Source organism: Corythoichthys intestinalis, chromosome 6 (genome assembly GCF_030265065.1).
Source record: "Corythoichthys intestinalis isolate RoL2023-P3 chromosome 6, ASM3026506v1, whole genome shotgun sequence".
NCBI lineage: Eukaryota > Metazoa > Chordata > Actinopteri > Syngnathiformes > Syngnathidae > Corythoichthys > Corythoichthys intestinalis.
The window spans coordinates 6,055,295-6,068,253 of record NC_080400.1 but is presented as its reverse complement, the minus strand read 5'-3'; positions in this window follow the sequence as shown (position 1 = coordinate 6,068,253).

The following is a 12,959-nucleotide window of genomic DNA, read 5'->3' as shown; positions in this document are numbered from 1 at the left end:
ACAAACCTGCTGCTATTCCTGGTCTCTGAGTCTGTGATTGAGACTTATCACAGAACCATCCGACTACATGGATCCCACTGATTCACAGGGCATTCTTCAGGACATTACTGCTCTTGTTCGAATGATCAGCAAACATGATCAGACAATTCGCGAACTAGTGGAAATTATTGGTTTGTTAACTACTACAGTTAAGCAATGGACATCACCTGCAAATTGTGTCGGTGTGGCTGCTGCTGGACCCGATGAGTCTGCCCCATCGGCGATGAGCATGCCGGCGTCTTTTCGAGAGCCAAATTTGCCGCATCCCCACCGTTATGAAGGCGAGCCCGGCGCTTGCCGACAATTTTTGCACCAGTGCTCCCTAATTTTTGATCTACAACCCCTTACGTACGCCAACGAGAGATCCCGAGTGGCGTACGTGATGAGTCTCCTTGCCGGGAAAGCCGCTACATGGGCCATGGTGGTAAGCAATTCTAGACCCGAAATACGTTCTTCGTTTGAGTCTTTTAGAGCAGAGTTCGTCCGGGTTTTTGATCATCCGGTCAGCGGTAAGGTGGCAGGCAGCCGCCTGTTGGATGATTCGTCCTTTCTGGAGGAACTGATCGCTTTGGCCGTTCATCTCGATATTCGTCTGCGGGAACGTGAGCGGGAACGAGACGGGGAGCAAGCCAAGGAGCGGCAGGGAGCACCGGGGACCGAGGCCGTCTGCGAGGAGCAGTCCGACCACTTCCTTGGTGGAGGGCATCATCGACTCCTCGCTTGTCTCGGCGTCCATGCAGGATCGAGCCTTGATGGAGGCGAAGCACATGCAACTCAGCGGCAGGCGCCCTTCTGCTGCGGAGCGACGGAGACAGCTGAAAACGGGAGTGAGCCTATACCTCGGCTTGCCAGTCCATCGTCGCCACCTGTAACGCAAGACGCCGGCGCGAACTGAAGCCCACGGCTCCCGGTGTTCCTCTCTTCAGAGGGAAACAAGCGTCTATCATCTCATGATAAGACAATGATAATAATGTTTCAGTCGGCTTTAACGATAATGAATTGAATCATCCAAGAGCTCATAGGTAAACTGTTTAAATATTTGACTTACTGATTCATGATTATTGTGAAGAAAAAAATTTGAGCTAGAAAAGAAGGAGGTCTATACTAAATAAAACTGGGGGGCGGGGTGGATATTTAGCAGGAGAAGGGAGTGGGAGAAGAATGTCACATTTGCCTGTTCACCAAATGTCGGCATTCAGTTCCTCTCCCGGAAACTAATAACTGTGGGCTTTAACTGGAGATTGAAATAGGTTTATATAATATAAATGATAGTCTTGACAAATTATTTTAAAGGGGACAGTGAAAAAGTAATGGCTATCTTTGAGTTCAGCTGTGACCCAAATAGTAAAAAGACATTTTCATCAATTTCAGAATTTGGAATGAAGATACAATTCTAATTTATGTCAATTTTGTTGTTACGAAATTATAGTGGGAATTAGTGGCCAATTTTGTAATGATGGGCCCCACGACATTTTTTTTTTTGATGAATTACAAAAGAGGGAACTGAAAAATTTTGGAGCAGAAGCAAATATTGGCATTTCCCCAAGTGGAAATAATTATGCTGGTAAAATTTGTATTGCAATTTGATGAAACGATAATATTATGGGGTTTAGATATGGTTTATTTGTTTTTGATACTGCTCATTGCAATTTTCAAATTTACAATGTATGATTAGAATTTTATAAGTCTTTTTTTTTTTTCTCTCACTCTCATTTTGAACTTTGAACGTAACACCTTTATAATGCGTTTCGGTAAGAGATTCGGCGCCGGACCGGTGCTTTGATCCTGAAAATATGATGGCGACTGGCAAGCCCCATGCAAAAAACAACCTGCCTGGCTGCCACACAGGCATCCCCAAAAGGAATGAAGACAATGCCGCCAGCCGCTTGGGGGCAGCGCCTGTCTTTATTAATGTTACTCCTACGAGCAGGGGGAGAATTAGAAGTTGTGTTATGTTTATTCTCAATTAAGTCTTTATAGCTTGGGGAAGCTCGCCATCTAGTAGCCATTTTATTTATCGTTTCATAAAAGAGAAGAAGAATTCAAACGGAACTTCTTTAAATGTTATTCATTGTGCTCAATTGTAGCTACGTATGGGGCACCGTTTGTAGTCACTTTTTTTTTGTTTGTTTTGTGTTGTTTTTTTTCTTCACATTTACAACATTATTTAGCAAATTAGATATTTATTTTTAAATAAAAAGTTTAGGACCTGATTTTTAAAATACAGAAATAAATATTTAATTTAAATCTTATTTTTATATCCTAAATGTTAAATCAGGAAATGTTCGGAACTAAATATTTAGCTTAATATGCAAATTCACATGACTGGAGACCGGTAGTGGTAGTAACAAAATAAAAGCTGGTGGAGCAGCCCAGGCTGTATGTTTACGTTGCTTGAAAATGAATAAAACCTACTCAACGGTGGCAGTCTGCTCTTGGACATGAGTCATTGTGATAATAACAATATATAAGTAAAATACATATTTAGGAGAAACTATTTAAAGAGTATTTTGTGTGCTCCAGCTTTTATTTTGTTACTTCCAGTATCCAGTCATGTGAATTTGCATATTAAGCTAAATATTTAGTTCCAACCGTTTCCAGATTTAGCATTTAGGATATAGGATACAAACTTAATATTTAAGCGAAATATTTAGTTCTGGATTTAAACATTCAGGTCCAAAACTTCTTATTTAAAAATGAATATATAGGCTGCTACATAATGTTGTAAATGTGCAACAAAAAAAAGTGACTCTAAAAATTTCACACCACGTTTTAAACACTGTGTGGCGCTAAATGTGAGAAAATGTTGTTGTAATTTCAGAATGTGCTGCTTTGGCGTTTGTGTTTGTTTAAGCAACGTCTAAGTATTTTGTCATCAAATTAAGAAATACACTATATACATATTGTCTTTACGTTGCATGTTAGAGGCAGAATGTGTTTTATTCTTCTAATTACCGTAATTTTCAGACTATAAGCTGCTGCTTTTTTCTTTAATTTTGAATCCTGAGGTTTATAGTCCAGTGTGGCTTATTTGTTGATTTATTTAGGTTAATAGGTAACACTTTATTTCACAGTGGCCTCATAAGATTAGTATAAGACCTTCATAATTATGACATGACACTATCATGGGCATTACTGGATGCTTATTTCATTAAGTGTCATCCGGCAAATTATGTTACTAACTCCATTTATGTCCAGCTTGGATCTTTCACATCCATTCAAAGTGAGATAATTTGCCAGATAATACTAAATGACATCTGTTATAGGCATTCATTATTCTCACGGAACTGTCATATCATAATTATGATAGTCTTATGGCGCCACTGTCAAATATAGTGTTACCAAATACCGTAACTAGCAATTAATGAAACAACTAGAACAGTAACTGAAGAAATAATTGGCACAGAACATGATTTTTGATTGTTATTTGCATCTGTAGCGCTGCAATGCATGCTAGGAGGCATGTTGGACAGCAACAGTGTTGACAGCAGGTGGCAGCAGAGATTGACTGTCTCCGCCAATGGAGCAGTGATGGCCAAATGAAGCTTCTTGAAGCAATGTAGCTTTGCAGCCAATGGGTTCAAAGCTTCATGGTGGTTCATTTGGTCTTATGACAGTCATATGATGCCACTGTCAAATAAAGTGTTACCAGTTACCGTATTGGCCCGATTATAAGACGACCCCCTCTTTTTCAAGACTCAAGTTTGAAAAAAGACTTTTTGAACACCAAATCAATTTTTATACAGAAAATAATTACAGTACATCTGAAAGAAATGATTATAACTATATTTGAGAGAAAAAGCATGCTATTTTGCCTCATTCAAATATTATTATCTGAACATTTAAATATGTAAACTAAAGTGCAATCGCATTCGTAAATGAATGGCTTCTGGTTTTTGAAATGTAAATAAACCAATCTATTGTGATAAAACAACAAAATTGCAATAACTGCATTAACGATCAAAGTGAAGTCTAACTGTAACTGTAGTCTTGAAACAAATCTGAATAAGGAAAAACATTGCAATAAAATCATGCAAACTGGTTAAACTTGAGAGTAGCTGAGATTTGTCATGACAGAACATCGCTTCAATGATATCTGGCGCCATCTAGCGTCGTGAATGGGTATAACGTCTAGACCGCAAATATAAGACGACCCCCACTTTTTCAGTCATATTTCAATGCAAAAAACACCGTCTTATATTCGGGCCAATACGGTAATATCTTATGGTGTAGACATCCCATTATTGTCCAGTGCGGCTTATCTATGAACAAATGCCATTTTCGTGCCAAATTTGATGGGTGGCGGCTTATAGTCAGGTGGGTCTTATAGTGCGAAAATTTTGGTAAGCATTATTTCATACAAGCCAATTGTGTTCACGTATATAAATGGCCTCTTTTGTTGTTTGCAACATTGTTGCTCATTGTACATCTTTTTATTATTGTAGTTTCACAAAAGAGAAAGAGAGGCACAGTCAAGCATCTCTGAAAACGCCCGTAGTGTGAATCTATTTATTTTTAGCTGTTGCATGAGACATTTATGCTGTTGTATTGCATTTATCGTGTACCGCACATATTTCTGTAAGTGTATCTTCTTTTAGTGTCTACTACGTTTCTGTTGTTGTATTTTGTCTTATACATGTGTAGGGAGATATATGTTATCAGTCTTGTAAACACTTGCTCGGCTTTCTTGTATTTAGTATTGTATTTAATGTTACTATGCTGTGGCTAAGTATCTGTGCTTCTTGTGCTTCAGGGTTCCCTCATCTGTGTCAATAAAAAAAATCAAATTGATATTGAGAAGTATTTTTTCATGGAAAACAATCTTTGTGTCAAGTTTATACAAGTGTTAACAACAAGTACCACTAGGCCAGCAAGCAGGACTGAACGGGCCCTCGCAGTTTGGCGCAACTCAGACGGCAAGCAAGTCAGGGTTGTGGCAGATCATCGCCCTTTAATCATCTCACGAGAACCTAAAATGCTCGAACCTCACCTCATTTTTTGGGATTAGAAATACATTCTGAAGGAGATGGTACCTTTTCTCGTAGGCACCGTCTAACTGTTTGCATGACTCTAACACACTTAAACGGCAACTGAAGAGCTTTTCGGATTTCGCTCTTGAGTGTTTTACTCAGCTGAATTGTGTTAAATGCATCATTCGCTGTCTCAAAAAGTCACATAAAAAAAAAACAAATTGACAACAGAGACATGTGGAGTTGGGCCTTAAACTGTAGTGTTACAAAAGTTTTAAAACTGCAATGACCAAACATAGACTTCATAATTCCTATTGACCTGACACTTCGTCATTCTTTGCGTCAGATTTTATCACAGGGTGCCGAGCTTCATTTAGTATTAGCCGAAGACGGCACACACTAGTGCCGGATTTAATCTTGAATTATTGAAGAACTACGAAAGCTGCACCGCCTACAAACAGGAAGGATTGTCTCAGGAGTGATTTGTTGGAGGATTCAAGGTAAATATTATATTTTTTGTACCATGCACGCATTTTGAAACGTTGTGAAAAAAATCAATGGGAGAATGGGAACCGCTATGGCATTGGTGTCATTCTTCGTCATATGTACTTAAAATAGATGCGTAACTGCCCTGTTTTTTCCTCTATTAACAAAGAATGGAGACAGTTTTACGTCCAAATCTATAAAAAATTCAGTGATTTAAGCATTTATTCACAAGAATTTTGAACGGAAAAAGCCATTGTGGCAGCCCCCTTATCATGACAAAAAGCTAACAGACTAGCATAATTCTTCGACAGATTTAAGTAAATTCAAACTGCCCGTGTTTTTTTTTTTTTTTTTTGCTTTTAACCAACAATCGAGACTGTTTTACGTCCATATCTGTAAGAATTCAGAGATTTAAGCATTTATTCAAAAGAATTTCAATGTAAAAAGCTCTTTGTTGTAGTAAGGCGGCGCCACAGTGAACTTAAAGAAGATTATAATGACAATAAAGGGCTATTCTATCCTAAAAAAAATTTGCGATTGTACTGTATATGGCGGAAAAAGCAGACAAGGCTGAAAAAGCAGTTCCTGCTCTTTAAAATAAACTGCTGTATTTGAAGCCAAAAGAACTGTTGTGTTTGATGAAACAATACGTCTATATGCTGCCATAGCAGATTCATGGTGCATTAAGTCCCCGAACTATTTGTCCGTTTTACCCTGGAGACCCCCGTTTACAGACGTCGCGCAACCGCTTTTTTTTTCAACCTAGCCATTACAAAAAAATGAGTAATATTTATTATTCAAAATGCCTGTCATTTTTATCTTAGAATCATTAATTGATGTCTAATATTTAGTTTAAAAAGAGACTTTAAAAAATTATTCACTCACACATTTTAAACTTTCAAACAAATTACATCACAATGAAAAAATTAGCGTCTGCAAAAAAAAGTCACGAATATCTAACTCATAACTATCGCTTAACCCTATATTGCCAAATGTATCACATTTGATACACCTAAAATTTCATGGTTTTGAGACTAAATCAGAATTTTGATATTTCTTTTTAGGGGGGGGGGGGGGGGGGAATGATGGATGCAAGTCAACACATGCATCTGTAGGTTCCATGAAAAAAACAAACAGGATTTAGCAAGTGTTATATACATCTGAGCGCTTATTACACATATTCATTTTGACTTTTCTTTTAACAAATTTGAAAAAAAGGTTTCATTACGACCTTATTTTTCAACTTTTGGGATTCTCTGATGATTGCTTCATATTGCTGGCATTAAAAGGTTTTAATAGTATTTTTTTCGTTTCTGTTGCATTTTCCTCAATATTTTAGATCAGGGGTCGGCAACCTATGACACGCGTGTCAGCACTGGCACGCGAAGGGTTAACCAGTGACACGCGAGGGCATGGCAAAAAAAAAAAAAAAAAAATGCGTGTTATGTTTATTGTCGGTTGTATCTTTATCACTTGCTCAAGCGCCCCATCTTGTGGCCGTTTTATTTATTGGTTCTAAAACAGTAGAAGTTCTTCAAATGGGATTCAGTGAGTTACATGGCAGCTCCACTCTCACAACTTGAGTGGCATTTGTGTTCTTTAGAGCAACGTCTGTGAGTATTTTGTTGTCAAATTGAGAATTACACCCTCTTTATATTGTCTTTAGGTTGCATGTTCGAGGGGAAATGTGTTTGATATTTCTAATTAAGAACTACTGAATACAGGCTGATTGTGTTTGCATATATGGATGGCATTTTTGTTATTTGCCGCATTGTTGCTGATTGCATGTATTTTTTCATTGTTTTAGTTTCATAAAAAAGAAAAGAGACACATAAAGGATTACTGAAAACATCCGGAGTGTGAACCTTTTCATGTTTAGCTGTTTGGATAGCGGAAGCGAGCCCATTTACAATGTGCCTTTTTACCGGAAATTACAGGCTGTATTGGCACCATGGAAAAAGTGCTTAGAAAATGGATTTCGTTCCACTGAAATGGATCTACATGACCTCTGCATTGTAATTTACATACGTTGCTAATTACCACCCAAAAAAAAGTTCTACTCACGGTTTCCAGTCATTTTTTAGTAATTAGCGTTTTCGTGTCGGTCTTTTTTTCCCCCGTGGCGGAGTGATATTGATACGGCGGAGTCGCATCGTCAGTGTGTGAAGCCATTTTAGGTCACGTGCACCAATAGGAGACGAGGACTGTTGTAGTGACGGGAAAAGTCGTTCACCTGAGGAAACGAATCAATTCCGGTTCGTTCAGTAAAAAGATTCGTTCAAACAAATCGTTCAACGAATCGTTCGCCCTCCTCATCCCCCACCCACCCACAACCGCCCAAATGAATCGTTCGGTCAGTGAACGGGGAAGTGACGTTGCCAAACGAATCACCAAAAAGACCGCTTAGCATATATAACTGAACAGGAAGGCTTGGTCCCTCCCCCTCTTGCACAGTACACAGGCTTTTCATTGGCCGCTCTCTTCGTAAATTCAGAAGTGAGTGACAGACTGTGTTTTTCTGTGTTTTTTTTTTTCACTGCCTCGTCTCTGCCGGCGCCCGGGTCTCCCCAGCCGCTGCAGCAATGAGAATTTCCGCGTCTATCATATTTCTATGGGATCAAAGCCATGGCTTGTGCTTGCTTCACTTTGATATAGGGAAACGGTTAAACGTATCCCCTTTTTTTTGCGCCCCGACCCGACAAGCTGTGACACGGAAAAGAAAAAAAAAAAAAAAAACTCGGAAAAATATGTCATGAAACTACCGTTTCATAGCAAATCAGTATTATAGTGATCATACTAAATAGTCATTTTCCATGGGCACAGATTAGATAAATTTCGCTGCCATGAAGTCCAGCTAGAGTCTCTTGACAGCTTTCTCGCCCGCCCCCGCGACGTCTCCATAGCTCAGCCTTATCGCCTTGTAGCTACTGGCGAAAGTTTTAACGTACTGTAAAGTGGATACAATGTCGTCATATGTAGTCTCGAGTCTGTTGATAAAAGCACAGTAAACTTTGCTCACTGTGTTTATGTGGTGATTTTTGTGCATTTGAGTAGCATATGATAGGCTCAACATGAAAGAATATGTGATAAAGCCCTTTCCTTTCAGTCCTTAGCTTGTTCACTGCCGCAGCGCTGCTGCGTGACTGCCGGTGTAGGCGCACTATAAATTAGCGTAGCCGTCTAGCAGAACGAATCATCTAAGCATTCTCGGTAGGACGGAGAGTCAGTGAACGGGAAGTGACATAACTCAGTCTTGCCCCCTGCCTGCACGCTGGCTGCTTATTGGCCACACGTGGAAGTGAGTGACAGACGCCCTGATTCTGTTTCCGCTCCCTCCCCTGCCCGCGATGAGGCTGGCGTCTGAATAACTATGGGAGTTGTGGGCTTCTGGTCAGATCACATATGAAGTTAGGACTTGCAATGTGAGTTCTGGGCTGTAGCGGTCATTATTACGATGTTAGATTGTTAACTTTGAGCAAAAAGTTTAGATTGACAAATAACATAGTATTTAGTCTGTTTAACCGTAGTTCCAAAAACCTATTTGATCATTTTATTCAGGAAAAAATGGCAGAATAGACAAGCCTATATAATTTGGATTGGAAGATTATGTAAATATGATATGGATGAAACAGTTCTCACATGGTTTATGTGTGTGTGCGTGTTTTTCAGAACTGAAACACCCTTCACTGACAGCTACAACTTCTTCTGTGAGACCATCGTCCATTAAAAGATTAGAGTTAACCAGGAAGTGCTGCGAATGGACAAGCTTGTGGTAATATGGCTTTATTGGGACCATAGAAAAAGTGCTTAGAAAATGGATTTTTTCAAAGCCAATACCCTCCTAACTTAGTCACCAGCCAGAAATGTATCTTGATGTGAATACACAAAAATACAGATCTAGTGTTGCTGTTTTTGCTTGTTTTAAGTGTTATATTAATTCTGGCAACACAAAATCTTTATCAAAGGTCATAAACACATCTACCAAACATTTGAAACAAGTATTGGTGCCTTAGTATACACATAGGTGAATTCAGAATGAGAAATGTAGTTAATTTCTTGAAGGAAACACTTCAACATTAATGATTTGCACCCAGCACAATGAAATATATATTGAATTAAGCTAAAGGCTTATGTGTCATATTAAAAATATCACAACCTACTATGCAATGAAATATATAAAATAAAAAATGCACGCCATGATCATAAATAGCTGAAAATCAACCCAATTGCTACCACACCCATAGGAGTGGGAACCTCAGGGCACCTCACGATACGATACGATTCGCGATACAAGGCTCACGATAACGATTATATCACGATGCAGCGATTATCGATGTATTGGTCAGAAATCGGATACATGAAATTCTACGATACAACTGTTGAAACGGAAAAAAAAAGAAAAAGATATTTGAAAATAGAAAAAAATACTGTTTAAGTCATTTATTAAACAGTGACACCTTTTCTGTGCAACATTGCTGTAAAATATAAATCTACTGCAAATTGTGCCCCTGCACATATAGAAGAAACCAACCACGACCACTGATATCGCTTGGAGAGATCAAACAATAAATAAAAAGTGCCGTAGGTGTCAGCAGTTGAGCTTGGAGTGGGGCAATGATAAAATTGGTGGCTCTTTTCTTCGTATATGAACTTTGTTGCTTGGTTTGAGCACTTCCGCTATCTGCTTCAGCAATTAAGATGTCAGACTTGCTCAGTCACAGTCTTCCTCACCTTAAAAACAACAAAATAAAACAAAAAATATTAGCTACTTCATAGCGTTTGAGTTGAAATCCTGATTTTTTTTTTTTTTTTTTTTTTGTGTTGGAAGTATTGAATTTAAAAAAATATGAATTGAATGTATAGAAATTAAAAATTCAATAATTACCTATTTTTAATATGTAGGCTACATCAATAATTACCTATTTTTAATATGTAGGCTACATTAATTATCATGCACATCACTTTATATATCTTGGAACCTATTCAAACCATTTTTATAGCTTATTGTATCAAAATGACAGTAATAACAGTTTGTGTAGTAAACTAGATGGAAATTGGTTCTCAAATAAATCGGTAAATTCATGTGGGCTTGTTCGATATTCATTTTCATCCAGTTTAGGGTCCTGGTTTATTTTATATCATTCAACACCAAATGTCATCAAAATAATACATGTAAATTAAAAAGTCAATTACATTGCAAAACTTTCTTACCTCAAGTGATGAAAGCAAAGCTCACAAACTCCAGTGTCCACTACGTCACCAGCTCCCAGTGAAACTTATTTTTCTTAGACAATTCTTGCATACAGCAAAGTCCTTGTTCACCTTGCTTCCTTTCTTGTTGGTGTAAAATCTAAAGTGTGTCCCCATGTGTGATTTGTAGCAATATTTTTCTCATTTTTTCCCTCCACCGTTCTCACGGAGCTTTTTTATTTTTTCAACCCACTTGGAGCTTCTCTTCTTCTCTAGACAACTTGTGCGCACTTTACCCTCACCGCCACTCCCGAGCGCCCCTAGTGGACCGCCAAGGAATTGCTCAACAAACATTGAGCAGTTTACAGCATCCATACTCCATTGTATGGCCAATATGTTAAATAAAAGTATCGATTCTTGGCGGGAGCATATCGATAACCCATCGGGTTGCAAAATATCGCGATATATCGCTGTATCGAGATATTGTCACACTCTTACTCCTAAATGCGAATCATGGCAAAAATGGAATAAGACAAAAAAATTACAGGGTGATCAAAAATATAATGTGCCAAAATCATAAGGTGGTACTTAAAAAATGAAAGACGTCAAAAAAGAAGTGATGGACACGTGTTGAAGATAACTTCCAAGTTTTATTTCATGTTTCACAAGTGCTCAAATGTGAGCACACCCAGCAGCACGGACAAAATCAAGCCACGATGAGAATTCCTCTCAAACGTGTGCATGTCGCAGTTATTGTCTTGATTGCAACTGTTGTTCGATATTTCACATCATCAGTACTTGCTGGACGTGTTGGTATGTTAAAGACAAAGTTCGTTATCCATCTTTATGGCACATAACATATGTTATACACTAAGTGTATGTTCCACCACTTCCGGCAAATATTGATGACATGAAAGATTGAATAACAGACGCAATCAATGCGGGAGGGAGGAATTCTCATGTCAACTTGATGTTGTCCATGCTGCCGGTGATGGCCATATTTGAGTACTATGAAAACATGAAATTAAACTTAGTTACTTCCTACATCTGTCCAAGGTAGTTTTTTTTTTTTTTTTTTTTTTATGTTTTTCGTTTTTGACATGGCATTTTGATTTTGGCACAGCCTTTTTTAATCACACTGTATATACACAAAAGGTTGGAATCATTCAAGTATGGTACTGTTGGTACACATTTATTTAAACATGGAACTGTCTCATACTATAAAAATACACATTATTACACATACAAATATTGAAAAACGAATTTAAAAAAAAATAGAAATAAAAGAATAGTAAAACTATACATGACAACATTACTCCTCAAAATCGCTTTACTCAAAGTCATCATCCCATCCAAGTGTCTTCTGTTTCTTTGGAAACATTCTCACATGCTTGGCACCGATATAAATCAGTACAAGAAAGTTTTGCAGACATACAGGAACATCTTCCCATGTCACAATTGGTTGCCTTTCAACTACAGTTGACTACTTGCAAAACAGTATCAGGGGCAGGATTTTTAGTCATCCATGTCACTGCCAACTGCCCATCCTCAATGTCCCACCCATTCCCAATGGGTGAAGGGGCACACATTTTAACTGTCAGACAACGTTTCATAATTGCTGCTTGATAGTTTGCTGTCCTGCAATGTTGGTACAGAGCATCAGTTTTGGGGGAATAGAATGTTCTGGCAAGACTGACGAGGCCATACAGAAAGATCTGCATTTGGCATCATTTTTGGCACATGACTGGCCAAACAGGTGGCACACGTATTTACACAACGTGTTAAATGTTTGTAGGTCAAGTTTAAAACTGCTGCCCAGCTTTGCAAACCCTGTCAGGTATTCTTTTTTATGACGTGCAAAAGAAAAGGTTTTTTTGCCTTTGCCATGAAAGGCACAAGCAGAGTCACAACCTGTGAATGTATGGATGCCAATGAGTGCTGAACACACACTAGTGCCAGGAGCTGCAGAGACCTTAGAGACGTCAGTCCTCGTTCTGTTGCCTCCTCCTGTGAAAAAATGCAATTTAAACTGTAAATCTATCTGCAGACTTACAGCAATCACTGCCACGTCAGTATCAGGGCTTTTATTGACTACAGCTTGATGTTCTTGAGCCAAAAGGTTTATTTAACCATTGTCACCCATTACTGGTATGCAATAAAAAGTTCTACTGGATTCACTTTCGACACACTGTACCCTATATACATTTTATAACAAAGTGGTATTGATATCTGGGCTAAAAAATGGTATCGTTACAACACTAGTTTAAATAAGAA